The sequence below is a fragment of the Canis lupus genome, chromosome 20 (genome assembly GCF_011100685.1).
Source record: "Canis lupus familiaris isolate Mischka breed German Shepherd chromosome 20, alternate assembly UU_Cfam_GSD_1.0, whole genome shotgun sequence".
Classification (NCBI taxonomy): Eukaryota; Metazoa; Chordata; class Mammalia; order Carnivora; family Canidae; genus Canis; species Canis lupus.
The window spans coordinates 51,718,218-51,737,427 of record NC_049241.1 but is presented as its reverse complement, the minus strand read 5'-3'; the positions used below and the strand labels follow the sequence as shown (position 1 = coordinate 51,737,427).

The window sequence follows — 19,210 nt, the reverse complement described above, 5'->3', positions numbered from 1 at the left end:
TTTTGATGCATACATACATCCATGAAACTATCAATTGGGATCCCTGGGTGGCGCAGCGGTTTGGCACCTGCCTTTGGCCCGGGCACAATCCTGGAGACCCAGGATCGAATCCCACGTCGGCCTCCCTGCGTGGAGCCTGCTTCTCCCTCTGCCTGTGTCTCTGCCTCTCTGTCTCTCTCTGTGTGACTATCATGAATAAATAAATCTTAAAAAAAAAAAAAAGAAACTATCAATTGTTTTCCTGTACACTAGCAATGAATAAATAGAATTTGATATTTCAAACACAATATACAAAACTGATAAACAAAACCAAAGAAGAACTAAATAAATAGGTATTTAACGTTCATGAATAGACTTTATATTGTCAAGATGTTAGTTCTTCCCAGCCTGACCAATAGATTCAATCAAATCAAAATTGTAGCTACTTATTTTGTGGGTATTGACAAACTGATTCTGATGTTTATATGGAGATGCAAAAGACCCAAATTGACAACACAGTATTGAAGGAGTAGAACAAAGTTGGAGGACTGAAACTACCTGGCTTCAAGATTTAATATAAAGCTACAGTAAGCCAGCCTGGTATTTGGTAAGAGAATAGACAGATTGATGGAACCGAACACAGCTGAGAAATAGGTCCACATAAGTAGTCAGCTGATCTTTTGACAGAAGAGCAAAAGCAATGGAATGGAATAAAGATAATTCTTTCCAACAGATGATGCTGGAACAACTAGTCATCCACATGCAAAAGAATGACTCTAGATCTTGAACACTCTTCATAAAAATTAACTCAAAATGCATTGTAAACCTAAGTGGAAAATATGCAACTATAAACCCCTAGAAGATAATATAGGAGAAAACCTAAATGTCGTTGGGTATAGCAATACCTTTTTTTTTTTTTTTTTAAGATTTTATTTATTCATGAGAGACAACAGAGAGAGACATAGGCAGAGGGAGAAGCAGGCTCCATGCAGGGAGCCCGACATGGGACTTGATCCCCTGTCTCCAGGATCATGCCCTGGGCCGAAGGTGGCACTAAACCACTGAGCTATCCGGGCTGCCCATGCTTTTTAAGTATAAGACTGAAAACTCGATCTATAAAAGAAATAATTGGTAAACTGGACTTTATTAAAATTAAAAACTTACGTTCTGTTAAAGACGTCAGGAGTGTGACAAGATAAGCATGGATTTGGAGAAAATACTTGCAAAAGACACATTTGGATAAAGGACTGTTACTCAAAATACATAAGGAACTCTTAAAACTCAACATTAACAATTGCCTTTCAAAAATGGGCCAAAAACCTTAACACACTTTTCCACAGATATACAAATGGCAAGTAAGCATTTGTGAAAAAATGTTCCATATCATGTCATCAGAAAAATACAAATTAAAATGGGATATCCCCACACATCTATGGGAATGGTCGAAATCTGGAACACTAATAGCACCAAATGCTTCTTTGCTGGTGGGAATACAAAATTGTACAAGTGCTTTGGAATAGTTTGGTCGTTTCTTTTTTTTTTTTTTTTAAGTTTGGTCGTTTCTTATAAAATTAAACATACTCCTATAAAATTATCCAGTAGACAGGGTCCTTGGTATTTACCCAAAGAAGTTGAAAACTTATGTTCATTAAAAAACCAGCACATGGTATTGCAGGGTTTTGTTTTTTTGGTTTTTTGTTGTTGTTTCCACATGAATGTTTGTAGCAGGTTTTTTGTTTGTTTGTTTGTTTGTTTTCCTAATTGCCAAAACTTCAGTAGGTGAATGAATGTCTTCAGCAGGTAACTGAATAAACTGGTGCATCCAGACAATGGAATATCCAGCACTTAAAAGGAATGAGCTATCAGGCCTTGAAAAGACCTGGAAGCACCTTAAATGCCTATTACTAAATGAAAGAAGCCAACCTGGAAGGGTTACATTATTGTATGATTCTAACTCTATGACATCCTGGAAAGGCAAGACTGTGGAGATCAGTGGTTGTTGCAGGGAGGAGTGGATGGAGATATGAATAGGCAAAGCACAAGCATTTTGAAGGCAGTGAAGTACCTTGTATGACGCTAAAGTGGTGAAAATGCCATGCTGTATTTGTCCAGACTTTAGAGTGCACAACAGAGAAAGTGAACCCTAAGGGCTATGGGTGATGTTAATGTGTCAGTGTTGGTTTATCAGTTGTAACAAATTTACCACCCTGGTGTGAGATGTTAGTAGTGGTGGAAGTCATTCATATGTAGAGGCAGGAGTATATGGGAACTCTACCTTGTTCAGTTTCATTTTGAACCTAAAACTGTTGTTTAAAAAAGTTTTAAAACTAATAGAGACCTTTGCATCCCCAAACTGTGGGCAGGAAACAAGATGAAATTTGCCTTTTAAAGTACTCCATTAAAAATATGGTCCTATGGGAAAGCAGGTGTGATTCAGGTAGCTGAACCTCACAGAGAATCATTCCTATGATACATTACTGATCTTTAAGCAAGAAATAGACAAGATGTTCCAGTCTTTCAGAATTGCTATGGATCATTGGCTACAGTAGGCCTCTCATTCCTCCTACTCCTTCCTTCCTTTATGAATGATAAGCAGCCAGCATTTTATTTTTTTAAAGGTTATTTAATTTTTTTAGTAATCTCTGCACCCAGTGTGGGTTTTGAACTCACAACCCTGAGGTCAATAGTCACATGGTCTTCTGGCTGAGCCAGTCAGACGCTCCCAATCCCTTTCTTAAAACAAATGTCTATTCTGATTATCCTTTCCTCCTCTCACAACTATATACTGAGTGTGTGAGGAGTAAATAACTTGTCTCTTCACAAATCTTCAAGAGTAACACTCAAAGCAAACCCAAGCAGTCTTTTCCAGATTGGACCTGATTTAGTTGTCAAGATTCTGGACATAGAACTTGAGTCCGATACTGTGGGCACAAGGTTCAGGCATGTTTTTATAGGCAGTGACTATTTGTGTATGTGGAAAGTATATAAGTAATTTGTGACAGACTGTGATGATTTTCAAACGTGGCCCCCAAATTCTTTGACCTCCCCTTGAATCTGGGCATACTTTCAACCTTTTCCTAGAGGAGTACAATATAAATAAATGGTGCCATATGATTTCCCAGTCTAGGCCATAAGAGACCGTTTCCCTCCTGGTTATCTTGGCATCTTTTCTGTTGGTATATTTCCTGTTGGTATGCAAACAGTTCTGCTGTGACATGGTGGGGCTACATGGAGGTCAGCCATAACCATGTTCTCAGCCTTCTAACTATTTCAAGGAAGGCAACCAGATGCATGTGTGAGTCTCCAGATGATGACTCCAGTCTCATGTCTTTTGAGTCACCTTGAGCTGTGTGAGTCTTCCCAAATAAGGCCCCTGGTCTTTGTAGGGCAAAGACAAGCCATCCATTCCCTTTGTGTCTTGTCCAAATTCTTGACTCGTGGTCTGTGAAAGTAACAAAATGGTGGTGGGTCCATACCAGCAGTTTTCAAACTTTTTGACCTCTGGACTCCTTTATACTCTTCAAAATCGAGTACCCAAAATGCTTCATTTTATGGGCATGGTATCTATGAATATTTGACATTAGAAGTTAAGACAGATGTTTCACATATTTATGATTCATTTCATAATGTACATATTTGTGAAAAATAACTTTCCTAAAATGAAAACAAAAAATGTGAGAAGTGAGAATCTCCTCTTGACCAAACTTTAGTTAAGTCTGCTAGACCTTTTTCTGGATTCGTCTGTGCATTTCCTTAAAATACTTATTTTAGGAAGAACCCTGCTAAGTCAGTTTAGCAAGAGTTCCGCATCCTCCATTAGTGATCCTTCTGTGTGTCTGACTGGGTTCCTTATCCTCTACCATCTTTGAAGTGATTTCTGATCACCCTGGCCCATCTTCAGCAAAGATTCTGTTAGGTCACTTCATTCAGAAACCCCCTAATCCTTGTTTCCTCTTAGTAATTTTCTATCCACTGATTCCTATCCTGCTCCTTTGCTCTAAGTTCCCACTTACATGCTGTATTAGAACTTGTGCCCATTCTCTTTCCCACTGTAAAGTCTTGTTGCAGTGGTCCCTGTACCTATCTTAATGGCTAAAAAAAGTCTGCCTCACTGTCTTTAATGAATGTCATTAAGTATTTTTTCCCCTTAACCAAATGAGTGACAAGCTTTACAAAAAAGATTTTATAAATCATTTTGTCTAGTGTAATTAATGACAGCTAGAATCTTATACCTGCTTCTGCATTCAATTTTTTGCCATAAGTTTTAGATAAAGCATATATAGAAAATTTGGCTTTATTGAGACACATAGTTGGAAAAGAGAAGTATTTTCATAGAATTTTGGCTCTTTGATACTTTGCCAAAACTCAACTAACGGTAGTTTCTTAAGGATTTAGCTGCACCATGGCGTATGAAGTTCTATCAGGAAACCCTTGCTGTTCTTTTACATTGAAGTCTATTGATTTTTCTTACATTTTGTATATTTTTCCCATATGTGATTTTTTTTTAAGATTTTATTTATTTATTCATGAGAGACAGAGAGAGGCAGAGACACAGGCAGAGGGAGAAGCAGACTCCATGCAGGGAGCCCGATGTGGGACTTGATCCTGGGACTCCAGGATCACACCCTGAGCCAAAGGCAAACACTCAACCACTGAGCCACCCAGATGTCCCCTCAGATGTGATTTTGTGTCATCATGTGTTACTTGGATAGGGAATAGTTCACTATGGTATGCATATTTTTCAAATGTTGACCTATTTTATTATCCAGCATCTAACATCATCATGGACTAATGCAACTATTGATCATAGCAGAAAGGTTTGTAAATGTTGAGAAACTTCCAGCATCATGGTTGCAGTTATATACGTTTTCTAGATTTTTCTGTTGCCTCAAGGACATTTTTAAGGAAAACTGGAATTTTTTTTTTTTTTTTTTTTTTTTTTATCATGAGTCTGTGGCAGTGAAGAATACAATGATTGTGGCATGTGGTGCCACTACCTTGATTTCTGCTAAGGTGTCAGCACTTATACCAACCATTGCTTTTATAATTAGTATAAATGTTAGCATGATAAAATGGTAAATAACAGAACTATTCTAACAATAGTTTTGACCTCACAGACTGCTTCAAAGTGTCTTGGGGTCCTTCAGCAGTCTGGCAACCACATTTTGAGAATTGCTATTATGTATCACTATATTTGAGTGGTTTGTTACACAGCAGTAATGACCATAACAGACTTACTCTCTTTTTCTTCTTATGATTAGTCTCTTCAGTGGTCTAGACAGTTAACTGGGAAAATCCCAGGGACCCAGTGTGCTTCAGAATGTGGCTTGCTTTTTGCCCAAGTACATACTGGATGTTAAGGGCTCAGACTGGAGCCAGACCGTTGAAGTCTAGGCTCTGCTGTTTTGCTTTTGAGCTATGTGTTTGGGGTACTTCCCTTAGCCTCTTCTAAGCTTCATTTCCATTTGCTAAATGAGATCTAATAAGGCAAGTTATTTCTTACCAAATGTCAGTGGAAAGTTTCTAACAGTCATGACTCAGAAGGGCTGGTGAGAGCTCCCAGTTACTTTGCACTTTATGCCATGAAATGCCCTGAGCTTTCCATGGATTGAATCACTTGGTTTTCATTACAACTCTCTGAGGGAGCCACTGTTCCTATTCTGCTTATGTGATTTATGTGACATGAAATATTCACAATCATTTCTGGTGGATTCTAGCTCAGCATTTCACTTTAAACTATCCTCCCCCCCCCCCCTTTTTTTTTTAAATTCATGAGAGACATAGAGAGGCAGAGACACAGGTAGAGGGAGAAGCAGGCTCCATGCAGGGAGCCTGATGCGGGACTCGATCCCGGGACTCCAGGATCATGCCCGGAGCCAAAGGCAGGCGCTAAACTGCTGAGCCATCCAGGGATCCCCAAGTATTTCAGGATATTAACGTGACAGTAATTAAGCACATGATTTTATTAGTAAGCCACTTACTCTGCAGATCCCAAAATGAACCTGAAAAACCCCTATGGCTGGCACCACAGACCTATTAAATCACAGTAAAATCATATCAGAATAAGACTGTACTTTTTGCTTATTTTGCTTTTTAATAATCTTCAAATTTAGACCACAAATAGAAGGGGTGTTTATTTTTCTCCACTGTTTTGGCACCTGTAACAGTACAAATGATTTCATTTCAGGTTATCACAGTTACATGTTTTGGTTTTCAGGAATCTCAAGAAAATGAAAAGTTTGTTACTGTCATCAAAATAAGAGAAACTAAATCTTCATTTGCCTATTGTAAAAAAAAACTTAGCATTTGACAAAGGCAGGTAATTTTTTAAAAGTATACGTGACCATTTAATGAAGCTAGAGTTTTTAATTTTGAAACCCTGGAATCCCCCAGATTTAGCTTCTGGAAATTTGTATTGAAAAGTGTCTCAGCTCTTAACCTGTATGTGGTACAATTTTGCCAGGTTTTGATCTTGGTATAAATGGCCAGAGGGACTTTTGTTTTTTCAAAAGAAAAAAAAAAATCTCAAGTAGTCATTTTTAAAATCTAAAAATTTGGTCAATCAATAATACACAAACTAGAAATACAAATGCACACGTTTCTAATGGAAGAAGAGCTAACCATTGAGATTGAAAGTCTGTGTTCTTCTTTTTAAAGAGAAAAAATTTGTTTTAATTGTATTTATTTGACACAGAGCATGCAAACACAAGCAGGGGGAGCTGCTGCAGGAGAGGAAGAAACAGGGTCCCCACTGAGAAAGGAGCTGGGTTCAGGGCTTGATCCCAGGATCCTGGGATCATGACCTGAGCCACCCAGGTGCTCCAAAAGCCTGTTTTCAACTTGAGGTCCTTTTTGCATTAAGAGTAAGGATTTTAGGCAAAAGCATCACAAAGTGTTCTTGGATTGTATGAGCCTATGGTGGGTTGGTATAAATGCAGTTATCCTAACATGGCTTTTTACAAATGCTTTTGAGGAAATCTCCAGCATTTCTACGCTGCCTACCCCAAATCTGACTGGACTGTCCAAGCCCATAGGGGCCCGGTTAAGAGAATCTGTGTCATTAGTTTTCAAATGAGATTCATACAAATGGAAAATTCACATCTGGTGCAGTAGTTTTTATGCCAAACCCATTCACGTCCCCAGGTTCTGCTCGCCACCTTGAAGCCATCTCTGTGGGTTCCCTCCCCCACTCCATACCACTCCTCTGCCCCAAATGTTTGCAACCCTGAGAGGTAGGATTAGGATCTGCCCTCGTTAGTCCTTTGAGTAGAAGTGCTTTGAGGCGAGGGCCCAGGGTTGTTCACTGTAGTAGCAGGGAGCAGAGCTAGTTGTGAAGAGACATTCCACTGTGAATTTCCGGACCATTTGACTTTGGAATTTCTCTTTTCCTCCATTTCCCCAAAAAAACTGTTAAACGATGGAATCAAATTTCATTAGTGAACTCTTCTAGGGTGTGTTCCTAAGAATAAGCAGCCTAACCTGTGCATCTGCATGTGCAGCTGTGTCATTTCCTCTAGGAACAGGAAGCTCTGGGTTTGCACAGTGCAAAAACAAAGATGGCCAGGGCAGTTATTGGCCAAGGCTGTGTGTGTACAGTGGAGCTCAGGACGGGTAGTGGGTGTTTTACTTCTGTCTCAGAGTGTCCTGCTTTGTGCCCCAAGTAAAGCAAAGAGTCCTTGGTCAATAAAAGTGTGTAAACACCCTTACAGTTCACCTAGCAGTACCTTGTAAGGCTGTGCTCATTATGTGGTAAAAACAGACGCGAGCCTCCTTGAAATCTTTTTTTGGGGAAATGTAAATTGAAGAATTTACATTAAAAAATTTTTTTGTTGTGCCCAAGATTGTGAATCCGAGAAACCACCATGGAGCCGACATCGATGCAAGTACATGAGGGTTTATTTACAAGCTCGAGCTTGAGTCCAAGTATACTTCACACAGCAGAGGGGCTTGGACCCCGAAGTGGGTTACAGCTGGGTTTATTATGGACTGGTCTAGGGGATTTTCAGAAGGGGTGGAGGAATTTTTTCCATTCCAATATGAGGGACAGGGTGGAGGAGTTTCTTAAGATCTGATAAGGGATTCTCTGCCCAGGGCATTCTGAGCTCTGTTGTCTTTCTGATATGGGATTCCCTGTCTTACTCACAGGGGCCTACGCTGTACTTGTGCTAATGCTAAACTTGAGGTGGAATGGCCTTAATTTTCTTGGCCTCCACATTTTAAATTTACGTAATCCCTACACCCAACATGGGCTGGAAATTAAAACTCCGAGATTAAGAGCTGCATGCTCCACCCGAACCAGCCAGGTGCTGGAAAATTTTCCAGTTTAAACACATGGTTCTAGGGCCTTCTGTTTACTGGCAGGTATTTTATGGAGTCGGTCTGCCTGAGCAGCACAGCCCACCAGGAAGGGATTGAGATTTCTTTTAACCACAGATCTCCACTTCTGAGTAGCTCCATTAAATAATAATATGGTTCTCTTAATTCTTAAATCTGTGTCTAGGCAGATGTTTTATTCATCGAGGTATCAGGAAGAGTCAGAGAGGAGGTTCTGGAGATTTTTTAAATGCTGAATTTGGAGTGTCTAAATGTAGTAACAACACCCCCAGAGTACCTAAAATCCACCCTTTTCTCTACCAGATTGGGATTTTCACTTAAAAGTGCACTCATGGACTCCATTTAGGCAGATCTTAGTCAGTCTTCAGGGTCCTTATAAAGTACCATTTCTTGGTGGGTAGTCTTAAACCTCTGACACCCAACGTTTTGATTTTTCGTTTTTGCTTTTTGTTTTTAAGTACCAGAATATAATTCTTTAAATCAAGTACAACCTCGGTGGGAACTTAGGAAGATAGGAGGGGCAGTGACCTCACAAGTGAATCCATAGTGGCTTAGAGGTGAGGTTTAAGCCCCTTTTTCGAAGTCTTGGAGAACTGCCTTTTCCCCTTGGGGAGATCGTATAGCGTCAAAGAGCTCTGCGGTCAGGAGCAAGTTGCTCCACTCTTCAGGTTTCCCCGGTTTTGTCTACACCTTAAGTCCGGGCTTGAATTCACCACCTGAGGTCAAGTGTCATTCCCTACGGACTGAGCCAGCCAGGAGCCCTCGCTTCCTCTTTGAGGGAATAGAAAGCCTTGACTTTTACCAGCAGCCCCTCCTCGGCCACGCCGCGCAGCACCTACCCGCACCTCAGGGTCCGGGGCAGATCCGCTCGAGGCCTCACGCGGCCGGAGGCCGGAAGCGGAAGTGCGCCGGGCGGGTTCTCCCTTCCGGGTCCTGCGGAAGCTGAGGCCTGTGCCTTCTCCCACTGGCCGGCCGCCTCGCCCCGCGCTGACCCGGGTTGGGCCCGCGGTTGCAGAGGGCTGTGTGGGATTAGGGAGAGATCAAGGTTAGGGTTTCCCGCGCTACCGGGCCCGGCCGTCCCTGCCGTTGCTTCCGGAGCCCCGACCGCCTTCCCTCCGCGGTCACTCGTGACTTCGGCCCCGAGAGGAGGCGGGCGCGGAGGTGCGGTCGGGCGCGGAGGTGAGGCCTTCAGCCCGTCCCTGAAATTCTCCCCCAAATATTCTTACTTAGTTATTTTCCCACAAGGAAATGCCATTTTCTGTGTCTCATTTCCTGCGTTAACGGCATTATTTTGAGATACGAGTTCACAAAGATCTTGCTCCCACCCCCCCGGCCTGAGTTACGTGGAACCGTCCTCGCGCCCTGTGGACGATGGAGCTGGTCCCCACCGTGGCCCGATTTCTTCCCGTTTCTGCACCAGGGCCGAGTTTCAGAGATAAACTTGTTGGGTGTCACGTATAGTATTTCTGGGTGTTGCCAACCTCCCCAGTCCATGGGGCTTGTTCGGCTGTGGAGCTTGAGAGTGTTTCCGTGACCTTATGATCTAAACTGAGCCACCCAAGCGCCCCTTGAATTGTGTTTTTTATAGAGTTGGTTAGGATTATTTTTAAGTTTTATGAAATACTATTACAAGATACTTTTATTGTGTCATTGTGATGATCACACTATTTCCTCCTTTGATCTATGAATAAAACGAATTAAGATTTTCTAGTAAGCACCTCTGGGATAAGCACAACTTGGTTCCGATGTATTATCATCATTTATTAATATGTTTGGTTTGAACTTTAGGTTATTTGTATCTGTGTTTAGTTTTTTTAAGATTTTATGTGAGAGGGAGAGAGAGAGAGAGCGCAAGACCAAGGGGAGAGAGAAGCAGACTACCTGCTAAGTAGTGGGGCTCCATCCCAGGATGCTGGGGTCCTGACAGGGGCCTAAGCACAGGCTTAACTGACTGAGCCGCCCAGGAGCCCCATGCATCTGTGTTTTTGTTTTTGTCTTTTAAAGATTTTATTTATTCATGAGAGACACAGAGAGATAGAGAGGCATAGACACAGGCAGAGGGAGAAGCAGGCTCCATGCAGGGAGCGCGACATGGGACTCGATCCTGGGACTCCAGGGTCACACTCTGGGCTGAAGGCAGCGCTAAACCGCTGAGCCACCCCGGCTGCCCTCATCTGTGTTTATAAATGAGATTTGCTTATAAGTTTTTTTTTTTATCATGGCTGTGTAATGTTTGATGTTAATATTATACCAGACAAAAAGAACATTCTTTTTCCCTTTATACTCTTAGTCAAAGTAATTCCTTTGATAAGTCAAGCTATTATGTAAAATTTATAAAAAGAGGTGTCTGCCTCCTCCTTTCTCCTATGTGGTAATTGTATAAGGTGTTGTAATAGAATAATCAAAATGCAAGCCTGACATTGTGGATCTTGCACAATTGTGGAGTTTCACATAATGGCTAAATTTATAAATAAAACCTTCCAAGTATATAACTCTATATAAAGTATATAACTTTACAGATTCAGAAAGTTATTATCTCTACTAATATAGTGATATACAAACATGTGACATAGCCAGTCTTCATAAGTGTGTCTGATCACTGGAAATTTTTGAGTCAGGTTGGAGTTTTCTCCTCTGAATGGCAGAACCAACAACCCAAGCCTGGTATTTTCTTTGTGAGAAAATTTATTTATTTATTTATTTGTTTGTTTGTTTGCTTATTTATTTATTTATAGATTTTATTTATTCATGAGAGACACAGAGAGAGGGAGGCAGAGACACAGAGGGAGAAGCAGGCTCCGTGCAGGGTGCCCAACGTGGGACTCGATCCTGGGTCTCCAGGATCACGCTAAACTGCTGAGCCACCCAGGGATCCCTAGTGAGGAAATTTAAGTGCCTAGCTCTTTTTTTTTTCTTTTGTTTTATATTTTATTTTGTTTAAGATATCTATCCAGGCAGTAAGTTATTGGGGCTGGGGATGCCTGAAATCTCTCTGAGAAGGTCAGCAACAGCCCAGATTATTTCGGGGTTTTTTCAGCTTTTTTTTATTGTGATGAAATATACATAACATAAGGGGCACCTGGTGGCTCAGTTGTTTGGGTGTCTGACTCTCGATGTTGGTTCAGGTCTTGATCTCAGGCTCCATGCTCTGAGGGGAGCCTACTTAGGGGGGAAAATACATATATATTTTATATATGCTGTGTACACACGTATGTGTATATATGTCCTACACGTGTGTATATGTCATACATTTACATAACAACACATTATATGTGCGTGTGTGTTGTATACACGTAAATGTGTATATGTTATGCATATGTGTGTATAACGTGTAACACATGTACGTGTGTTATATACATATATTTAAAAACATAAAATTTGCCATTATAAGCATTTTAAATATACAATTTTGTGTCATTAATCACATTCACAATGTTGTGCATCCATCACCACCAAGTTCATTTTTTGTAATCTTAGCATTACTCAGTTTATTTCTGTAGAGGCATTTTTTTCTGAGTTTTATTTTTCAAGAAATTGATCTGTTTCCTGTGAGTTTTGAGCTTGGTTGGCATAAAGTTAATCATATCTTTTGTGTTTAATCTCTGTAGCATCTATAATTGTGTGTAGGGGGGGTTCTTAATTTTCTTTGAGCCTTCCTTTCTCCCTTCTTTTTTTCAAATAATATTTTCCTATTTTATTAATTTCAGAGGACCAAAAATTTTTTTTTGCTTGATTAACTTCTACTTTTTGGTTTTTAAGATTTAATTATTTATTTTAGAGACAGTGCACAAGTGGGAGGGGAGAGGGGAGAGAGAGAATCTCAAGCAGACTCTGTGCTCAGTGTGGAGCCTGACCCAGGGCTCAATTCCAGGACCCCAATATCCCAACCTGAGCTGAAACTAAGGGTTATTGTCTGCTTAACCTACTGTGCTACTCAGGCCCTCTACTTTTTGTTTTCTAGTTCATTTTTTTTCTATCTTTTCTTCCTTCAACTTTTTTTCTTTTAGTTTGGGATTTTTTTTCCTCTAAATTCTTTTTTTTTTTTAATTTTTATTTATTTATGATAGTCACAGAGAGAGAGAGGCAGAGACATAGGCAGAGGGAGAAGCAGGCTCCATGCACCGAGAGCCCGACGTGGGATTCGATCCCGGGTCTCCAGGATCGCGCCCTGGGCCAAAGGCAGGCGCAAAACCACTGCGCCACCCAGGGATCCCTCCTCTAAATTCTTAAACTGGAAACTTAGATTAATTTTTAACTTCATTTTTTTCTAATGTAAGCATATGAAGGTTACTTTTTTCCCTAAGTTCCACTTTAGCTGCAGCTTACAAGTTTTGCTACTTAGAATTGATTGATAATCATAGTATTGTGTATTTTCTAATTTCCGATTTAATTGGAATAATTATATATTTTATTCATGAGTTATTCATAAAGATGTTCTCTAAACTCCACATGTATGGCTTTTAATATTAGATCGAACCATATGAACCTGCTAACTTTGCACCGCTTTTCTACCTGTTGAAATGGCAGTGTCATATGGCTCAACATAATAGTTTTCTTTTTTTGGCTGAATTTTACTTTGTCAAGGAACATAGCTGTATATAAATCCATTGAAAGCTTTAAAACCATTGCTCGCTTTGGCAGCACATATGCTAAAGTTGAAAGCTTTAAGACTAGCTGCATGTTATAGGAAAAGAGCTAGTTTTTGTAAACACTCCACATGTGGGGATGCCTGGGTGGCTCAGCAGTTGAGCATCTGCTTTTGGTTCAGGGTGTGATCCCGGGGTCCCGGGATTGAGTCCCACATCGGGCTCCCAGCCTGGAGCCTGCTTCTCCCTCTGCCTGTGTCTCTGCCTCTCTGTGTCTCTCATGAATAAAAAAATAAAATCTAAAACAAAAAACACTCCACATGTGTTTGAAAAAATGTGTATTCTCCATTTATTGAGTGTAGTGTTTGTGTTTTAGGTGAAGCTTGTTCATTTTACTATTCAAATCTTTATTTTTTTTAAGATTTTATTTATTCATGAGAGACACACAGAGAGAGGGAGGCAGAGACACAGGCAGAGAGAGAAGCAGGCTCCATGTAGGGAGCCGGACATTGGACTCGGTCGTGGGTCTTCAGGATCACGTCCTGGACTGAAGGTGGCGCTAAACCGCTGAGCCATCCCGGCTGCCCTAATCAAATCTTTATGTCCTCATTTTTTTCCCTCTGATCTCTGCATCACTGACAGTAGTGTGTTAAATTCTTTCACACTGATGGTGATTTGTCTATTTCTCCTTTAATTCTGTTAGCTTTTATGAGACTATACAACTTCAGAATCTTTGTATCTTCCTAGTGAATTGAACCTTGTATCCTAATGTAGTTGCCTTTCATAATGCCTTTTGTTTTTAAAATGTGTGAAATCAGGGGTTCCTGGGTGGCTCAGTTGATTGAGCATCCAGCTCTTGATTTCAGCTCAGGTCTTGATCTCAAAGGTTGTGAGATCAGACCCCCTGTTGGGCTCTGCTCTGGGCATGGAGCCTACATTAAAAAATAATAAAAATAAATAAATAAATAAATAAATAAATAAATAAATAAATAAATAAATAAATAAGTAAGTAAGTAAGTAAAGTGAAATCAAACCATTTTGGCTAATATTTGCCTAGTATATAGTATATCATTTTTATTTTTGAATTTAGTCCTGTGTTGCCTTTTTTAAAAAAATATTTTATTTTTTAGAGAGAATGAGCCCAAGCAAGGGAAGGGCAGAGAAAGAGGGAGAAGCAGGCTCCCCCCAGAGCAGGGAGCCTGACACGGGGCTCAGAGCTCAATCCCAGGACCCGGAATCATGACCTGAGCTGAAGGCACATGCTTAACTGACTTGAGCCACCCAGTGCCCTACTCTCTTAAGTTTCTGTTTCCATCTCCTACCCCCACCCCGTTTTTTTAGGGACCAGCACACTCTTTTCATGTTTTTAAATATTCTTGAGGTTTAAAAATGTTTAAAGTTTGTAACTCCTAGCAGGAAAACATTATCTAACTGAATACTATAATGGCAAACCACTGTAGAATGTTTCAGTTGCATGTGGGGCAGAGGGATATAGGGATTCTCTTCACATCACCTCAGCTTTCTTCGTGAGAAGGTCAGAGGTACACTGGTTTGTATTAATGCGACCTCCATTAGGTGATCAAAGTTGCTTTTCCTTCAGCAAGGGCTTTTCTTTGTCGGAAGGGCATTACGCTTGACCTCCAAATTTGGCTGACAATTTACTGATAAGATTCATAACCTTTGGGTTGCTCTGATATTTTGACATATTTGCTGGGTTCTGTGCTACATCCTGGAAGGCTACCACAACTTCTGGATCCTGCATGGCTGTAAGAACCTCTGGGTCAGTAAGAATTTCATTGAGCCCAGGGATTCCTGCCATTCCAGGTGTCTCGCCCTACCTTTCCAGGCATTCCTCCAGAAAAATTAATAGGCATTCCCCCAGGAAAGCCACCTGGGAAAGAGCCATACTGAGCTCCTGATTATCTTCTGGCTTCTTCCTCCCTTGGGGCTCTCTCATGTTCTTCCCGGGTCTTCTTAACCCTTTCTATTCTTTCTTTGATGTCTCACTCTTCACGATTTTGCTCATACTTCCATGTTCAGCAATTTCCTGGGCCCTCGTTTGAACTTCTTTCAGCATTGCACTAGCATCTTCATAATCCAATTTACAAGCAAGGGCAATATCGTGTACTGCTTCTTCCCAATGACCCAGAAGTCTCTGTGCTTTCCCTCACCACTTGTAAGGCTGAGTTGAATCAGGGTTTATTTCAATAGCTCTGTCACAGTCTCGAATGGCAGCATTTGGCTTCTGTAATTTGATGAAGACACTAGCTCTCTTGGCATACAGAATGGTCAAGCCAGGATTCAGTTTGATGGTATCTGTGTGTGAGGCAGTGGCTTTCTGTAGTTCACCATCATTTGGGGCATCAATGGCAGCCACTTTTTTTTGTCATTTGCCTGATCCATCATTTCTGTGGTTATCTCTACATTTCATCTCCCATTTCTTGAAGGGCATCAGTATCTGGTTCAATCACACCTTCATTGTCCATTTCTAGATCACTTTCCTCACTTGATGGTTCGTCTGTCTTTATGTTTTCCTCCGCCTTCTTACTGTTTTTTCTTCCTTGATATTGTCTTCTGATTTAGTTTTATGAGTAGCAGGTGGTATTTTAACCCTCATGCTCTCCAACCACTTCCACAGGAAGCACATTTCCTCAGTCTGCTGATGCTCGGATCCTGCTTCTACATTTTGAGAAAAGCCCGAAGCTCGCTCACTTTGCGGGGTTCTGTGGTCCAGAGGCAGTGGAAGGCGGCAGGCGCAGCTGAGGTTGCTGCCCGATTCCAGGCATGGGTGCTAGCTCAGCATGGCCATGTGGAAGGAGTTCATCTCCTCCCTTTCTTTTTTTCCTTTTTTTATTAATTCGTTAACAAAAAATGGACTTATTAGAGAGACTAAGTCATTTGTCTTTACAATGTTCTGTATTGGGCAGCCCCGGTGGCGCAGCGGTTTGGCGCCGCCTGCAGCCCAGGGTGTGATCCTGAGACCCTGGATCGAGTCCCACGTTGGGCTCTCTGCATGGAGCCTGCTTCTCCCTCTGCCTGTGTCTCTGCCTCTCTCTCTCTGTCTCTATGAATAAATAAATAAAAATCTTTTAAAAAAAATAAAATGTTCTGTATTATAGGTTTGGCTGATTGCTGCTTCTTGGTGTTTAACACATTTATCTCTATTTCCTGTTAAAAGTCGCTAGTCTAGAAGCTTGGCTAGATTGAGGCTTGATTTCATAAAGTCACTCTTAAACTAACAAAGATATTTCAACTAGATTTGGGATTTTAGGTTGATAGTTATTTTTTCCTCAGCACACTGAGGGTATTATCCCATTCTTGTCTGACATCCATTGTTGCTGTTGGAACTGAGCCATAGCTTGTTTTTCCTTTTTAGATGATTTTCCCCCCTGGCTGCTTTTAAGATTATGGGGGAAAAGTAAACACTGAAGAAGAAAAAATTACAATGAATCTAGATGTGGGTTTCTTTTCATTCATTCAGCTTGGAATTTATTTTGCTTTCAGAATCCAAAGGTTAGTGTCCTTTACTCATACTAGGAAATCAGTAGCTAGTTCTTCATCAAATGGTACTAACAAAGTTCTAATCTGGTTGGAACTTTGCATTGAGTGTCTGACTTAATGAGTGTATTTTTGATTTCCAAAAGTCATGTTAGTTTTTTTAAACCACTTGACCATCTTATAGTGTCTTATTCCGTATTCATCTGAGTTTCTCTTAAGTCTGTTAAGTAGTTTTTTGTATTCTCTGTCTAAAAAGTCTAATATCTGAAGTTGTGTTTTTTGCTTTTATCCACTGCTGCTTGTTTTGGCTGCTTCTCACTCCTGGCACATTGTATATTTGCATTTTATAATCTTTAAACCGTGACTTCCTCAATTTACTTGGAACATGTAAAAAATTTATTTAAGTAATCTCTACACCCAATATAGGACTCAAACTCACAACCCCGAGGTCAAGAGTCGTACACTCTTCCAACTGAGCCAGCCAGCCCCCCACCCACCATTTACTTGAAACTTTATATGTGGGAATTCTTTGAGATGTGGCTTGAAATTGAGTTTTTTTTTTTTTTTTCCGAGATAGATCCATTTGTTGATACTAATTGCAGTTAGTGTGGCAATGCCATTTAGGACCCTATTTATTTATTTATTTATTTATTATTTTCTAATTTATTTTTTATTGGTGTTCAATTCGCCAACATATAGCATAACACCCAATGCTCATCCCATCAGGTGCCCCCCTCAGTGCCCATTACCCAGTCACCCCCACCCCCCGCCCATCTCCCTTTCTACCACCCCTTGTTCACTTCCCAGAGTTAGGAATCTCTCATGTTCTGTCTCCCTCTCTGATATTTCCCACTCACATTTTCTCCTTTCCCCTTTATTCCCTTTCGCTATTTTTTATATTCCCCAAATGAATGAGACCATATAATGTTTGTCCTTCTCCGATTGACTTCTTTCACTCAGCATAATACCCTCCAGTTCCATCCACATCGAAGCAAGTGGTGGTTATTTGTCGTTTCTAATGGCTGAGTAATATTCCATTGTATACATAAACCACATTTTCTTTATCCATTCATCTTTCGATGGACACCAAGGCTCCTTCCACAGTTTAGCTATTGTGGACATTGCTGCTATAAACATCGGGGTGCAGGTGCATTTAGGACCCTCTTTAAGTGAAATTACTCTTGAGGTTTTTTTGCACTACACAAATAATGTGAATTTGGACTGAAACCTAAAGTTTTCTTTTTCTACTGTATCTGTTGCCAAGTTCTGGACAGGTGCACATCCTTGCTGTCCCTTTCTGTATGAAAGGTTGTTTTTTTTTTCTTTTCTTTTTAAAACTCCTAATTATGGACTTTGAAACATACTCAGGAATCAAGAGAGCAATGATGAAATCTCCCTGTACCCATCACTCAGCTTCAGTGATTACCCCTGCTTTGCCATTCTTAATTCATCTGTTCTTCTTGTTTACTGTTCCCTGAGTTTTGTTTTCCTAGGGCACATAAAAATAAATATCAGATATCATATCATTTCACCCATAGTTTGAGTTGTATCTCTAAAAGGAAAGGGCATCGTGAGGACACAATGACCTAACCGAGTTTGGGGCTTAAACAAGGAAGGGAGAACTGTTGCAGTTTAAGAGACTAAGAAGGCGGGACAGCCTGGGTGGCTCAGCGGTTTAGTGCCGCCTTCAACCCAGGGCCTGATCCTGGAGATCTGGAATGAAGTCCCACGTTGGGCTCCCTGCGTGGAGCCTGCTTCTCCCTCTGCCTGTGTCTCTGCCTCTCTGTCTGTGTGTGTGTGTGTGTGTGTGTGTGCATGTGCGTGTGTCTCATAAATAAATAAAATCTTTAAAAAAATTAAAAAATCTTAAAAAAAAAAAAAGAAAGAGACTAAGAAGGCAATTAACAGGAAGTTCTTAGCATTATCACAATACCGTTATCATATCCCCTAAATGAATGCTATTTCTGGATATTTTCAGTGATCTTTGGCTAAACAGATTGAGCCACACATGTAGTTCAGTTTGTCACTCCTTGTAGCAAGGTGAGTGCACAGCTTTGGATACTATGGGACAAGTTACAGGGTGTGGGCTCATGCCAGGTGCTTTTGGGGGAGAGTTCTGGGTTAGATGTCAGGAAGTGAGAGTAATTCTGTGATTGGGCTTATCAGTAAAGTTTACCTAGAAGGAGGAAACTACACCACGGGGGGAGCTATAATTGATAAAGCAGCAGCAGTGGCTCATGTTGGCCAGAAAGAGGGGATGTTTGGTTACTTTGGAGTTCTAGATAATGTTTATCTTTTGTTTGTGTTCAGACATGATTGCAGAATGGTCTTATTTTTGTCTTAGCATGTCACAGTCATAGAGTGGCCCTGTCTGCTGTCGCTGTTCTGTGAACTTGCTTATGTTCAAGGGTAGAATTTGCAGATCTGGCTGATAGTACCAGGGCAGCTCCTGGATGTCGGGCTGCTTTTCTCTTTACCAGTATCCTCGAATACCCAGTCTGTGTTCAGTTCCCCTAAAATGCCTCATAATATGTTTTTACCATTGGTGTTGTCTGAATGGAGATTGAAGGCCCACGCCCACACACTGCAGTGGGTTCTTATGTCTCTTAACCAGTCTCTTTGCGGGTAACAGTATTCCCTTCCTCTCTGTCCCCCAGATTGGGTTTGACTGCTTACATCTTCATGATGTCATTTTAACCTCTCAGTCTCTCCTCTTCCTTTTCTTCTATAAACTAATTACATGAAAGGATTTGTCAGAATTTTTGGCAAAAGTACTTCACAGATGGTGCTGTTTCTTCTTACATCATATCAGA

General features: G+C 40.8%; 1 protein-coding gene and 1 pseudogene across 1 annotated transcript in view; one reads left to right on the top strand and one right to left on the bottom strand.

The window, feature by feature from the left end:
- The window catches only part of LOC484969 (zinc finger protein 177), a 32,236-nt gene that overhangs the window by 6,230 nt on the left and 6,796 nt on the right, over nt 1-19,210 (top strand). The gene's annotated exons all lie outside the window — the stretch shown is intronic.
- On the bottom strand, nt 14,527-16,232 carry LOC100684960 (annotated as a pseudogene).